Source organism: Patagioenas fasciata, chromosome 10 (genome assembly GCF_037038585.1).
Source record: "Patagioenas fasciata isolate bPatFas1 chromosome 10, bPatFas1.hap1, whole genome shotgun sequence".
Lineage (NCBI taxonomy): Eukaryota > Metazoa > Chordata > Aves > Columbiformes > Columbidae > Patagioenas > Patagioenas fasciata.
In genome coordinates this window covers 4,096,919-4,111,294 of record NC_092529.1, presented here as the reverse complement: position 1 = coordinate 4,111,294, position 14,376 = coordinate 4,096,919, and positions in this window count along the sequence as shown.

The following is a 14,376-nucleotide window of genomic DNA, read 5'->3' as shown; positions in this document are numbered from 1 at the left end:
CTAGTCTATTCACAATGAATTTTTAAAGTGCCGTTCTGTTGATGATGTCTGTGTTTTAGTTCATCTGACTTAGCCCATTCCAGGCTGGCTGGTTTTCTTTTGCTTACAGAAAGCGTCGCAAAGCTTTAAGTCTCTGAAAGTCACCGGGATTATTATTTCTGTGGAGATGCAGCTCAAATGTGGATGGGCTGGGTAGACAAGCATAGGCTGCAAACGATGCACGTGTGTCCCTTGGCAGCTACAGGACTCTGTTCTTGCACTTGTGCTCAGTGGAAAACTCTTCAGTTTTAGTCCCTGTTTCTGATTCATTAAAATGGGTTATAAATGAGCCATATTGCTATTTTCACTATTCTTTTAAAAAGACGGGCACATTCTTTTGTCCTTAAAATACTAAAAAAAAAAATAAAATATCCCTCCAGAGCAGATTTAAAAAAAAAAAAAACCCAAACCAAAAACCCCAAACTTGGTTATGGAGCAAAACATCACGCTCAAACTCTTCCCAGTAGCACATTTCCAGGTGACACATTATACCATGGAGACAATTTAGGATACAAACAGGTGTGGACAGAACATGACACAAGACTCCACAGTGTCCAGCTCCCAATTCTGCATGTGATGGCTTCAGAAGTATGTCACAAAGCATCAGAGCGGCAAGCAACGTGTGGGGAATGAATCGCAACTTCAGGGTTGTTTATGGCCATGGAGACAATTAAACATTAGAAGTGTCACAGAGGGTGCACTCAAGAATCAGCTTAGAAGAAGAAAAGATGCTGTTTGTCTTTAAAATAAAAGCAAGTATGCCTTGGATTGCTCCTAAAAGTACTTAGCTGCAGCATCTGTAACACCTACCACCCAAGAGCCGAGTGTATCGGTCACAGGAGAAAAACATCAGGTGTTCTTTTCCTTATTGAGAGTCCATAAACAATTTTCTGATCTTCTTTAACAACAAAAATATTGCTGTTTGGAAAATAAAGAAATGAAAGAGCAAAGAGATACATTCATTGTCCAAGTCCTTCCCATGCTTGTGGATGGTTTGATTTAAATAGCAATTTTGTCTGTTATCAAACGCATCTAAGAATTGGATCACAAATGGGTCCTACCCAGCAGCAGCTCCAAGGTTTTTTCTTATGCCAAGCAAAGCAAGCAACGTAGGAGATGTAATATATATATTTATGAATACCCAGATATTTCAGAACACAAGTGAAGATGCTAAAGTAAGAGGCCAGAGGTATCTTACAAATAGACAAATACGGCTACAGAATATACCAACTGAAATCATATATTACTCAAAGTATTTTCAGGGAGCTGATGCTGTCCCTGCAGGAGCCTGTGTTTTGAGGCAATAGAAGAAATAGTATGATGAAAATGAGGGATGTATTTGGAGACACCAGAGAGCAGTTTGAACAGATACTTGGTGAAGAAAATGCTTCCCTGGCCTGTTTGCCCCTCACTGGGAGCACTGCCCTTGTGCTCTGGGAGAACAGACCGGCCCTGAATGCTTTGTGGCAATGACAAGGAGATGTCATCTCCTCCAGCACAACATGTGGCGTTCAGACTTTTATTGACAAACTAAGCATCAGCCAGCACAGTCAAATGGAAAAGGAGTCAACTGAAGGGTCAGGAACTCCTCCACCTTACCCACTTCTATGAAGTTGTTGGAGGTCAGTGAGGGAAAAGTGTCATTCCAGGTGTGATCTCTGTGGGACAATAGAAATCTGCTTTTGAACAGGAATGTGACCACGTGTCTGAAGCGGCATGTTTTAAACACTTTCACAAAGGGACGTTCTTGACTCTTATTTAATCTATGAAGCACCGAAAATTACACCGATTTTGGTTTTTACTAGTATTTCCCTAGAATCGAATCATTACCATTGTCATCATGTGACGAAAAGCAGCTGGATCCGATGCTTTGAGACCAGACTCACAACGCAGGAGTCACGAACAGTATGTCAGGGGAGTCCAAACTCAGGGACAAAGATTGTGTTTGAAGTCAATATTTTCTTAAGATCACATGAAATTGGTTGGTAAAGACAACAAAGCCACCATTCCTAGAGTTTAAAGCAGTTTAAAGCAATATTTACATGAAGTATTTCTGCCAACTGCTGGAAAACAGTGTTGAAACCAACAGTAGTTTGGGAGAAAACTCCACTTGGTGCCTGAAATCTCCTGCCCAAGGCCTCTGTTGTCCACTGCTACTATATATATATATCCATATATGTCTATAAACAAAAAAAAAGCTCTTCACAGGAAAACCCAGGAGGCATTCTACTCTATTCTAGTCGTTATCATTGAAATCTTACATCAACCATAAATTGAGCTGGGAACACAGGGTTTTCCCCTCTAAAGATTAATCTGAGTCACAAAATCAAATCCTAGATTCATATCCATACCTAAAATTTATGCAAATTTGGGGTTGGTCAAATAAAAGTTGGGCTGATTCTAAATATGTATTGAAGGTAGCGCTAACTTTCAGTTCTGAGTCTGGAGAGAAGAATGAATTTTACTTAAAGCTGAAGAAAAGGGTTACTTTAATCTACAGTTATAACTACCTTGAAGTAAAAATCTATAGTATCTGTTTTCAGGTGAAGAAAATAAGTGTCCTGACAATTTAAACCAAATCAATAGGTACTTTTTTTAAACTACTGAAAGAAGAAAGTATTACATAGAATGAAGCTGATCATAATCAGCTAAAAGTTCGGTGCCTACGGGGACGGCCATGGGTTAGGAAATTTTAAGGTGAGAGATGAAAATCCACTGAAAGATGTATTAGGAACCATCAGAAAGTGGTTTGGACATTTACTCAGGTTGTTATTGGTAATTTGTTCTGGTTTGAGAAGAGTACTTCCAGGAAAATGCAGCCATCCCTTTAGATAGAACTTTAAGTCATTTTCTTAGACAAATCCAGATCAAAGGAAGTGTTGAAAACTGGGGTTGCTGGGAAGCAGCAGAGCTGTTGATGGTAGGAGCTTTCCATGGCGTGCAGAACCAGTCTATCAGAATCATAAACCGCATGGAAAAAAATCATCTATTTCTATATAGTAAAAACATGGTAGATTCCTAGGTCTTATATTGTTGCCACCCTTTCCTAACTTACCATTTTATCCTCCTGTACCTTGTCTGTTTTGTCGTTCCTGACTTTTCCTCCATATTTGCTCTACTCGGCGCTGGAAGCTGATGGGTTATAAGCGCTCTAGCATGTTGCCACAAGATGGAGAAAAGAAATGAAGTTAAAGATCTGATGAAGTGTCAAGATACTTGGTCTGCATCGCCCCTATGAATGAAGTACTGCAGGCAATCTCTCTTGTAAATTGTTCCTTACCGGTTCTCATTTCTAAGACTAAAAATCAAATGCTGGATGAACCACCTTTTAATTCACTCTGCAAATGGACTGTGCAGCTTTTGGACTCTGACTAAATCCTTTTGTTCTTAGCATCTGTAAGGATTCTGCAAGCCAACCCAGGTTTTCAAACACAGCCATCCAATTCCAATGCCTTGAAAATAAACCTTAATGATACATCAGTGGAACCAACCGTAACTTAATAAGCAGCATCCTAAAAGAGGAATTTGGTCCAATTCCCTCTATGCTGCTTTGGCTTTTAAAAAGAGAACAAGGCAAAAAGCAGAAAAATGTGTTGGCTTTTCCCAAGGCCAGAAGTCAGTTGAGGGGAAAGTCCCATCCTGACATACCCCCTCTACAAGACATTTTAACTGAATACATTGGTTTCATTGCAGTTGATCTCTGAATTATATCTGAAAACCCATCTCAGAACTCATCATCGCCTACACATCTACACACACACCCTCAAAATTAAGACGGGCTCAGCTTTCAATAACCTTTACCCACAGATACGCTGTGTTCATTTTCCCTGCTAAGATTCTCCCCATCAGACGAGTGTCACTTGAGACTGGGGAGTGACATTGGCTGTTCCTCTAGAAAACACTGCACAGGTACCAGCGGTGCCACTTACCTCATCGCCCTGTTATCTCTGCTGATTTCAATATTGATTGGATTGCTCTAATTGACTAATATTCCCATTATCTTAGGAAAACACTTGAACCGTGGCATTTATTCCACACGTTTTACTACAGTCCCTGTTGCCAGCAATACTGTACACACAACCAGCACCTTGACAGGTGCACTTGAAGTTCAGACTCGTCACCAATTACAACTGTGAATGGGAATTAAGTAGAACATTCCTTTTGAAGTACTTAGAGCTTGCCAATGGAGGCTTCATTTAGTAACAAAGGTATTAAGCCTGAGGGATATGGCACTAAAATGGAACTTCTTTCTGGGACAGAGACGATTTTACTGAAACATTTGATAATTGTACTTATTATAAGCAAGGGATGGTAGCATCAGTTATTACTAAGGTTGCTTGACACTTCCCATTCATTATAAAATCCTCTTCAATTGCTGAAAACTTTGCCAACCCTTAGCTATCCAGTCTGAAATTTTCCATGCTGAGTATCTCTCTTAAGCTGATTTATTTATTTAAAGGGAAATTTTAGCCCAAATGAGACTGCAGAAAAATACATTGTTTTGGCCATGTTTAAGACAAAATCTAGAAATCTCTATACTTAAAGATCCTGAAGGAGAAAAGAGAGTTTTTATCATTTCAGTGTTTCATGCTGTTCCTGGGAAACTCAGAAACTGTGTTTCAAAGACTTTAATCAATATTTCTTGAAAGGGAGAAGATCTACAATACTAGGTAAGTTTGTAAAAACAAAATAATATGTTTTCACTATGAGTCTCTATTTCCCAGCAGCACTCATAAGGGCAAGATGTGCACGTGTGCACTTACACCTCTAAGCTGAGCATGCAGCACTCAGGACTATGTTTTGGAACTTTTTCTGGGTAGTCTCATTCCCACCTGTTTGAGATACATCCCAGCATTAAAAGGCAAGGGAAGGTCCACAGGTCCACATTTTTAATGAGCAGCTTGCTGCCAAGCCAGTGGTACTGATGGTGAAACCGTCTTGATGCAGAAGGTACAAAGTAGAAAAATAGTGGGAAGGGGAAGAAACCAGTTGAAACACTTTGGTGAGGCAAGGACTGGAGGATGGGTAAAAACTGAGCGCAGGGCTGCATAGGGTGAAAGAACCGGGGATGGAGGGAGGGGGATGGAGACAATAAGGCTGAGAAATGCACTAAGTGGGGCTGAAGAGCAGCTACAGAGATGGAAATGTAGGTCATTTACCAGGAGTAACTTCAGCCTAGTGAGGGTGGTGTCCTTCAACGGGGAAAGCACTTACCTCACTGGTCACCATCACCAAACTAAGCTCCTAAACTGGATTGCCTTCTGGGGAAACCTCTCTTACCAGGGACATGAGCCTCCAGAAGGGAAAGTCAGACTCAGAGAAGCTGTGACAAAGGCGAAGGCGAGAGATGATTCATGGCCGGGGTTCAGCTGGAGAAAGGCATTTGGGAATTCACCTGGGAGTAGAGGAACTGAGCCTCTTCTTCTGCTTATCAGTCCGAGTCTCTCCTAAAGATGCATGAAGCAGCTCCTGCAGAACTGTATGCCACCCACCAGTGTTTGTACATGTTGCTAAGCAAATCAATTCACATTTTCACAGCATGTCATTCATCCTCTTAGGGACCCAACAGGAGACCCTGATCTACAAAACTGCTGAGCATTCACAGCTAGAACTGGAATTGGTAGAAACTATGCTTTGAATATATAAAATATTTTGCAGATTTGCGAACTCAGGGAAAAAAAAAAAGTCCCAAAACACTCAAAAAGCTTTGGCAAAGTTTCCTTTTAGTCTTCATATCTGTTTGCCATCTGTCAGTAGGGGTGCAGTATCCCCTCACTTCATTGAAGCATGTGAAAATAGATTATTTCATGTCTGTGAAGCACCCAGATACAATAACGATGCCTGCTGAAGGAACGCTCCCAAGGAAATTAATAATTCTGTATTCAGAACAGGCTTTGAATAGTGCGCAGTAAATAAGCCATGGGGTACATAGTGAACAATGAAGATAAAAGAAAATATTAAATAGCTGCTCATTAAATGAGCAATATCCATCCCGCACTTTAAGCAGGGCTGAGTTTTAACAGTATGCAAGCCTGTGATTAAAGACAATACCATAATGCATATGCATAAAGGCTGTAGTCAATGTGCAGCAACAAATGAAATTCTTGCATTTCCCAAGTTTTGAGTGTTTGGTTTGGCCACTTTATGAGAACGCCAAATTCTCTTAATTTAGCTCCACACAAAAAGGGACATAGATCAATTAAGATTAGAGAGGGGGGTGGGTTCCAGAACTGGCTCAACACAAAGTCCAAGGGTGTCTGGATTCAGTTCATTTAGAGAAGAAAGCTGACCACAGCTTTTTATCTGGATCCAGATGTCCTCGAATTTCAAGGCTAATCAAGACTTGGTTCAGCTTTGGCACCCTCTCTTCTGCGATTAGTTCTCCTAAGTTGGGAGAATATTTCTATGGACCTCTTCATTATCTTGACCTTTACAAACATTGCAATGCTAATCCTGCCATTAAATTCTACTTATTCTTGGTAAGTATAGAGGGCCTTGTTTAGCAACATCATTAAAAAAAATAAAAAGCAACATAGGTATAGGTCTTCCTAAGCAACTTGGATAATACAGAATATGTATTTTTCATTGTGAGACAATAGCCAAAGGATAGGAGAGAGGAGATACTACACCAGAAGAGGGCATCCTAACAGGGTGGGGATGGAGCAGGAATGGATGTGGCCCTGTTGGAACAGGAAAGCTCTGAAGACTTGCAGGCGTTCCCATGTCATAGAATCACAGGATGTCCTGAGTTGGAAGGGACCCACAAGGATCATGGAGTCCAACTCCTGTCCCTGCACAGGACACCCCACAGGTCACACCGTGTGTCTGAGGATGTTGTCCAGTCTCTCCTTGAACACTGTCAGGCTTGGGGCTGTGACACCTCCCCGGGGAGCCTGTTCCAGTGTCCAACACCCTCTGCATGAAGAACCTTTTCCTCATGTCCAACCTGACCCTCCTCTGACATCTTCCTGACATTCCTTTGCGTTCCAAGCCTTGTCTTGACCAACACATCAAGAGGTCAGGTGGCATAAACAGCCACCCAACTGCCCACAGGACTACGGGAAAAACAAACTCAAAGAAGTGGGAAATCAGGGGATACAGATAGAAGGTCCCATTTCCATCCAGCCGCACCTGCCATTACAGCCTGCGGTGTCACCCCAGCATCTGCTTCAGCTGTACCAGGTCACAGACAATCAACACCCCATGTGCCAGTTCACATAATGTAACCAAAGCATCTATACCTGTGTCGTCCTCCAGGATGTATGCTCTTAAACATCTGGATACATAAACAAGACACGCACGCAGGTGGCTCCGTACTGGGAGTTATCACAGTGGCATCGCACCGTTCCACACATGCATGTCCCTGAAGGGCTGCCTTTAAAAAGCCTTTACTCTTAAAAATGTAAACAAACTGTAAAGAGACTGTAAAAGCATTCTTTTATACAGTAATTTATCCCAAATATCTTGAAAAGAACCTGGAAACAAGATCAACTGCAGCATTTCCCACACTATGTAATAAAGAACTTTGGTTTATGATGGCTGAAAGCATTTGCTTTTATCCAGTATGAACTTGTCAACTGTCAGGAAATTATATGGACATTTGCTTTTAAGTCCTGAGATAGAGGTTAGAAGCTCCTGATCCACTTGTCTTGTTTTATTCACTACTACATAAAAACTTCAATATCTGTCCAGAAATGATAGAAACAGCATGTCAGAGGAAAAGCGTATTGACACAGCCAGGAAAAAACCAAAATCAATTCTAATATATTCTTCTTCCCACTGGATTGGCAGCCACAAACTTCAACATGTTAACCCTGGCCACTGAATCCCATTTCCCCTATAGGGGAGAATCCTCCTTTCTAACACCTGGGATACCACATCTGCTTAAGACCTAATTCCTGCTCCTGGGATGAAAACTTCTGTGTTTTCAGAGCTACAGACAGGTCATGGTAGGCTTTGAGCCACCTGTAAGCAATAATTGCATTATATATATGCACAAGAATGTAAAGAACTCAGCTGTTAACACAGCCATGAGCCCTGAACTGCTACTGCAGGTATCACAGCAAAGCTGAAACTCCACCCTCTTCATTTGGACATTTTCATTGATATGTAGGATCCTGAATCCTGCCTATAATCCCAGATCAACCAGTTGACACATTTGCAGCACTTTGAGTGGTTTTATTATTATTATTATTATTCATTCTCAGCACCTCCATATGCAGTTACACAGCAAATCCATCAGACAAAGCCCCTGTCTGACACAGAAGTGCTGGTTTTGCTCCCAGTGTCACCACAAAGCAGCCAGGGCTGCAGGAGCTCGGGGCACCAACCTTCTCCAGCAAACTCGGTCCAACACCGTCATCTAGTGGAGCCCAGGCTGGAGAGCAGGAGCTGCGATCCCACAGTACCCATAGAGCCAAGGACCGGCTGGCAGAGGTGAAAAGTGGCCACCTATCTCTAAATAAATATCCATTTGCTTCCTCTCATTTATGTGCTGTTTTGAATATTAACCAGGAATTCTGTGCTGTTCCTTCTTTTTCTATTCTCATCCTCCCTATAAATCTATTTTGAAAAACAGTACTACACAGAATCATTTATTTCTGCTTTAACTGGAAGGTTCTTCAGAGCAACTGCTAGAGGTCTGTGATTCAACACGTTTAAGCACAAATACTTTCCAGCACTAGGATGTCAGCACATTATAAGTAGGCAGTTACTAAGCTTTGCTGGGCAGAACAGTTCTATTGAGACAAAATGCTGCAGAAATAAAACCTGGTTTTGTATAGAGATGTTCAACTGAAACCCTTAGAATATTTTGAAAGACTTATGCAGGTCTGATTTCTCCTCAGATGGCAAAGACAAATATGAGCATCCACATAGAGGTGGTGAAATCATGTTGCTGGAATCTCACTCCGGGTTCTTCAGACAATTTGTTGTTTAACAAGACATCCAAGTCCATCTCTTCAGTTTTACGATTTGAGTAGCCCACGCAAAAAAAAAAAAAATATCCATAACTCACCTTCAGATTGCTCAATTCCTACAACCCAGTTGAATGTAATGAAATTAGTGCTTGTTATCCAAATAAAGAAGCAATGCAGGTCACAGCCTGGCAATGGTTTTCCAATTTGCTAAACAAGGGTTCCTATTCGCAGGACAGGTCCAACTCCTTCCTCCTGTCCTGTGCAGCTATAGTGAACAGAGACATATGTAGGTTTGAACTAACCTATTATACAAACCTCTTTATCTATACATCATGATTACTGGTAAAATTAACTGCCCGGGACTGTCTCAATTGAAGAAAAACATTCATTATCATACCCTTTATCTGAGTTACTAAGTTACATTTTCTCTAAATACAGCATTTAGTTTTCAAATGCCAGATTTATTACACTGATTCCTCAAGCCAATTTAAAGTTGAGAATATTTCAAAAGGAACATCACAAAAATACATCTTGCTCTCAGAATTAAGGTTTCTCCTGTAAGCTTTACATAGCTTGTTGTAACAATGGAAGCTCAAGAGGATTTTGTGTTCCTCCCTCCCCTGCTTTTACCCCAGGGAAGGCAGCATTGCTAATAAAACCCACAAAGATCAGCCCTAAAAATAAATATCTGCTGTTGGACTAGACAGCTCTGGCTCTTGAAAGAATTTGATCTGGGTGGTAATTACACTTCACTTTCAATCCGTATATGAATTCAGTACTGGCAAGATGTGTTAGACTTTTATCTTTCTATCCTTCCCTGATCCATCCATCAGCATTTACAAAGCATTCATCACAGGAAAATCAGGGCTGGAGATTGAAGTCCTTTGTTTATCCACCCAGCAAACAGCACAGACAACAATAGTGGGAGCTGCTTCTTTACATGACCCTGCACCATGCCCAGAGAGAACAAGTTTAAGGGTGAGAAAACATCTCTTCTATTCATCAGCTTATGTTATAAAATTGCCCACTAAATCCCTTTAAGGTCTCTCAGGGAAGGCAGAATGTACATAGAAATATCTAAGAAAAGAGATCATCTCTCTTTGAACTCCGCGCTTTCATTCTATCCTTAGACCACCATGACTTCAACACAGCTATTACATTACTAATAAAAAGTAGGCCAGGAGGTATCAATTTTACAAGAGAATACTTGTCTGATGATAACACCACCAAAATCTGGTGAATGCTGTTTAAGGACAAGAAAGAAAAGGCAAATCCTTTTACTGCTCATCTCCTCTGCTACTCTGTTTATACATTCACCTCCTGGCCCTGAAGATCAGCACAGTAGTTTACTCAGTGGTGAACCGATTTTTGTTCTTACAGCTGATGGCCTTTACAAAGTCCTGTCCTGAAGCTCCGGGTTCTTGGTGCAAAAACAGGTTAACAATGGCTCTTCCAGCACCAGAGACTGGGTGTATTTCCCATTTTGATCACAATGCTGTCCTAAGTTTGCTTTACTAAACTGGCCAGCTACCGGAAGATAAGGATTTTTTTTATATATATACTTAAATTCTTTTTTTTTCTTCTTCACATTGTTTTTCTGGCTATTTCCACCACCACTATTGTGATAACTGAAAATGGGATAAAGCAAATCTAAGTCTAAATCCTTCCTTTGACTCTCCACAAAATTGGATTCTTCTCCTTCTCGGTAAAGACTTTCATTAATTTTACTTCAAGGAAAGAATTCCAAGGGAGGAATAGCATTACTCATTTGCCTGCTGTTCTTGGCAAGCAGTGACATGTACCGAGCAAAGCCACAGGTCCTGTAATTGCCTTCAAGTTAGAGAAAAAGAGAGCGCGAAACAAAGGCATTGCTGTTTCAGAGCTGAAGCAGAATGAGTAATGGATATTTTGTGGGTCACATTAACCTGTATGGACACTTCTGAGTTATTCTTTGAATCCTGAGGTCTTCAGGAGGTCACTTGTTTCTTAAGCATCCATTTAGAGTAAAGCTAGAAAATTCATAGCTCTGGATAAAGTGATTCTCAATTCTCCTTCTACTTAGTCCTGAAGATTCATTGCAAGCATATCAGGATCACTTGTCTAGTTTCAGGCTCTATTGTGAAGCTTTACAATGACATAAGGCATTACAGATAAAAAACATGTCTAAAGTTATTTTTAAAAGTGAAGAGAATGTTTTCAGTCTCCGGGAAAATGTATCTTTGGGAAAAACCTGAACCTGAGAATGTCCACTGTTTTCAGTGGAGCTATGACAATTCAGATCAGTAGTCCCTTGCCTTTAATTTCCATTTTTATTTTGATGCTCCTCACTGAACTCAAGACAGACTAAAAACAGAAACGTGATGAAATATGATGTTTATGATTCTACGACAGCACAGCACCTAACACAACGGCATCCTGTCTCCCTCTGTGCTTCCAAACACTACCAGAAAACGCACTAGAATAGTTAATGAAAATTAGCATGTTCAGGGACCTTCCAACTAGACATGAACACCACAGCTGCTCAGATGGGAGAAAGCAGCAGCCTACAGACTGCATCTGACCTACAGGATGAGTCTGTCCCTCTCGTAAATGATTTTGCACCATAAGGTTTATGACCAGAGGTGGATGCTGCTCCGGGAGCTGAAGCAGTTATCATTCCCATCTGTTTACACCATTTTTATGCCAGAGTTCACTGGTCTGCCAAGGAGGATTGAATGGTATACGTAGCCCTATTCAGTTACCATGTAATATAGCTTGTTTTATTCACGTAAACTAAAATTAGCTGCAGTCTTTGCTAATATGTTAGTCTGGGAAATGTGATCACTCCAGAAAAGAAACGGGGGAAGACAGAGGGGAAGGCAGGAGGATGTCTGCCACTGACAGCCAAAACTGTAAAGCTGATCCTTAATATAATATTATGTGGTTTAGAAACCCTCCTAAAGTGCTATGGTATTATTTACCCAGGAACTTGACCTTCTGTGTCTAAATAATCCTAAATCTGGTTCACAACTCCTTCACTTGTACCTTGAGTAAATCACATCATGGCCATACTTCAATGTTGCACATCAAAACTGCTATTGCCAAAGCATTTAGGAGAGAGCTGGAGGGGAGCTGGGAAGGTCGGTCACTCAGCATTTGTTTGCTGCCAAATCCGAGCAATGTCCAAGGGATCCATGACTGCAGTGAATCTCCATTCCCTCTGAAGGAGAGTCAGAATTTTACCTGTAGAATTGGCAGCAACTACAGACCTGCCTCTTCTTGAGAATTCAACCCTGGGCACACTAAGGCAGTTCAGGAGGGGTTGTGTGGCTATGGAGACAATACAAGGAGGATTAATAATACTGTGAGTTGCACGATTAGGGTCAGAAATCAGAAGTTTGCAAGAACCTGGAACACATGAGAATGTAAGAACAATCACGCTGAGGCAGCTGACAGCTCCCTATAGTCCAGTGCATTGTTCTCAACAGTAAGGTAAGGAGTATAAGAAACAGAATGTGTATGTAGAGCAATTCTTCCTCAGGAACATCCTTACTCTCCAGCAATCAACAGTTTAGAACTGAGAGATCCCATCAGAACTGTTGTGTATGCCAGTCACAAACTGACTTACCTTCCATAAATTACACTAGCCCCATTTTCAACCTACATCAACTTCTGACCTCCACACCATCTTGTGGCACTAAGTTTCTAAATGGAGTCAATACGAAAAAGCCCATCGCTATCATTAGTGGTAAACACAAAATTGGTCAGTGCCATCCAGCCATGCTCATTCCTGCACCAAGTACCAGACTTCATTAACATCCTAGTTAATTACATGACACCTTGGGCTGTTTTAATCTTAATGATTAAACACCACCTTGAAAGAAAAAGTGTTTTCAAGAGCAGGCAACACCAGTTATCATCCAAACTGCCTCCTCTAGCAATACTCCCTACCCACTGTCTAGACAGACGATATTCAGATAGGAATCTGAATCCTGATCACTACACTGGAATCTTCGGAATGTGGATCATCACACATCGCTGGCCAGAATACCTTTCTGTGCTACATGGCACTGCTTTTCGAGCGATGGGATATCATGCTGCAAAAAGTTCCATTAAAATCCTGCAACAGATGGACGGAAAAAAAGCCTCCTTTGCCTTCTGCGCACAATCACCTCTATCTCTCCCCACCAGAGCTGTTGTGTCCCAAAGACAGAAGCCAAAAGACGGCTGCACAAGCTGTGTTCCTTCTGTGGCCGCCTCCAGCAATGCCTGCTAAACAACAGCCATTGCAGCTGAGGAAGAAGAAAACCATTTACGTGCGTTGCTCATTGGTGGCATTTCCAGTGGAGTGCAAAGCATCACAGGACGAAACAAAGAAAAGCGGAACCTTTTGCAAAAGGAGATTTCAGCATCTGCGCAGCTCGCAGGAGTATTTCACATTCAGCATCTGTCTTTGAAGGTGAAACTTTCTATACCGGTCACTGAGGGAACAATTACATGCAAGTAAATTGGCTCCATTAACTCAACAGGGTCTGAAACATATGGGGACAAGCCAGTGGACTGTTTTCTTCCAGAAATAAGCCACTTCTATCATGGCAATAATCTTAATGCTTGCTGACACTGTAATTAAGAATTAAAGCTGCAGAAAAATGTGAGGTTTGCTAAAACACAATAGATATCTTTTATCCATACAATATACAGGACCAAAATATTCAGTGTTCTGGGGAGGATAATTAATCAGCATTCTCTTGCTGAAGTTGTTTTAATTGTCTGTGATGGGCTGTGTTGGGGGGGAGGATTATTGAGTTTTAACATGGAACAAGATCAGGCACCATGAGGAATATTTACACGAATAAAGATTACATGATCAAGATCTTTGATCTGGGAATTGCTATTCTGTAATCATCTATAAAGCACCAGGAGTGCCCCTGGCACTGTATATATAATAATGAACGATTAACAATAAATCATGTAATTAAATCTTCACTTCGAACATTTTTCTCATAATTCTTGCCTCAGAATTAAGTTCCCACATAAGACATATTAGGTCCTCATAATATTATTAAAGTTCCTGCACTTCAGCTTTTAAAACTCCCCTAGGGACCTATTGTTTCTTTGTTTAATGTGTTTATGAGCCAAAGGCCTCATTAAATACAATAGGGAAACTCCCAGACCTTTAAAAACTTTGCCACCAGAGACATTTCTTAGGCAACAGGACCATTTTTGTCATTCCATCGCGTAACTATTGGAAAGTCTATTGATCAGCAAAGGAGAAAAAACACAGGAAAAATCCTCCCTCCACCCTCTAGATCACCAAGTCATTAAGGCCACAAGGCCGGCCAAGGCAGAGCTGCTGCACGCATCTCATTTTCCTTCCTCCATGGCATCTGGGTCATTCTCATAACCCCACATTAAGACAGTTTTGTATTTCAATTGCTCT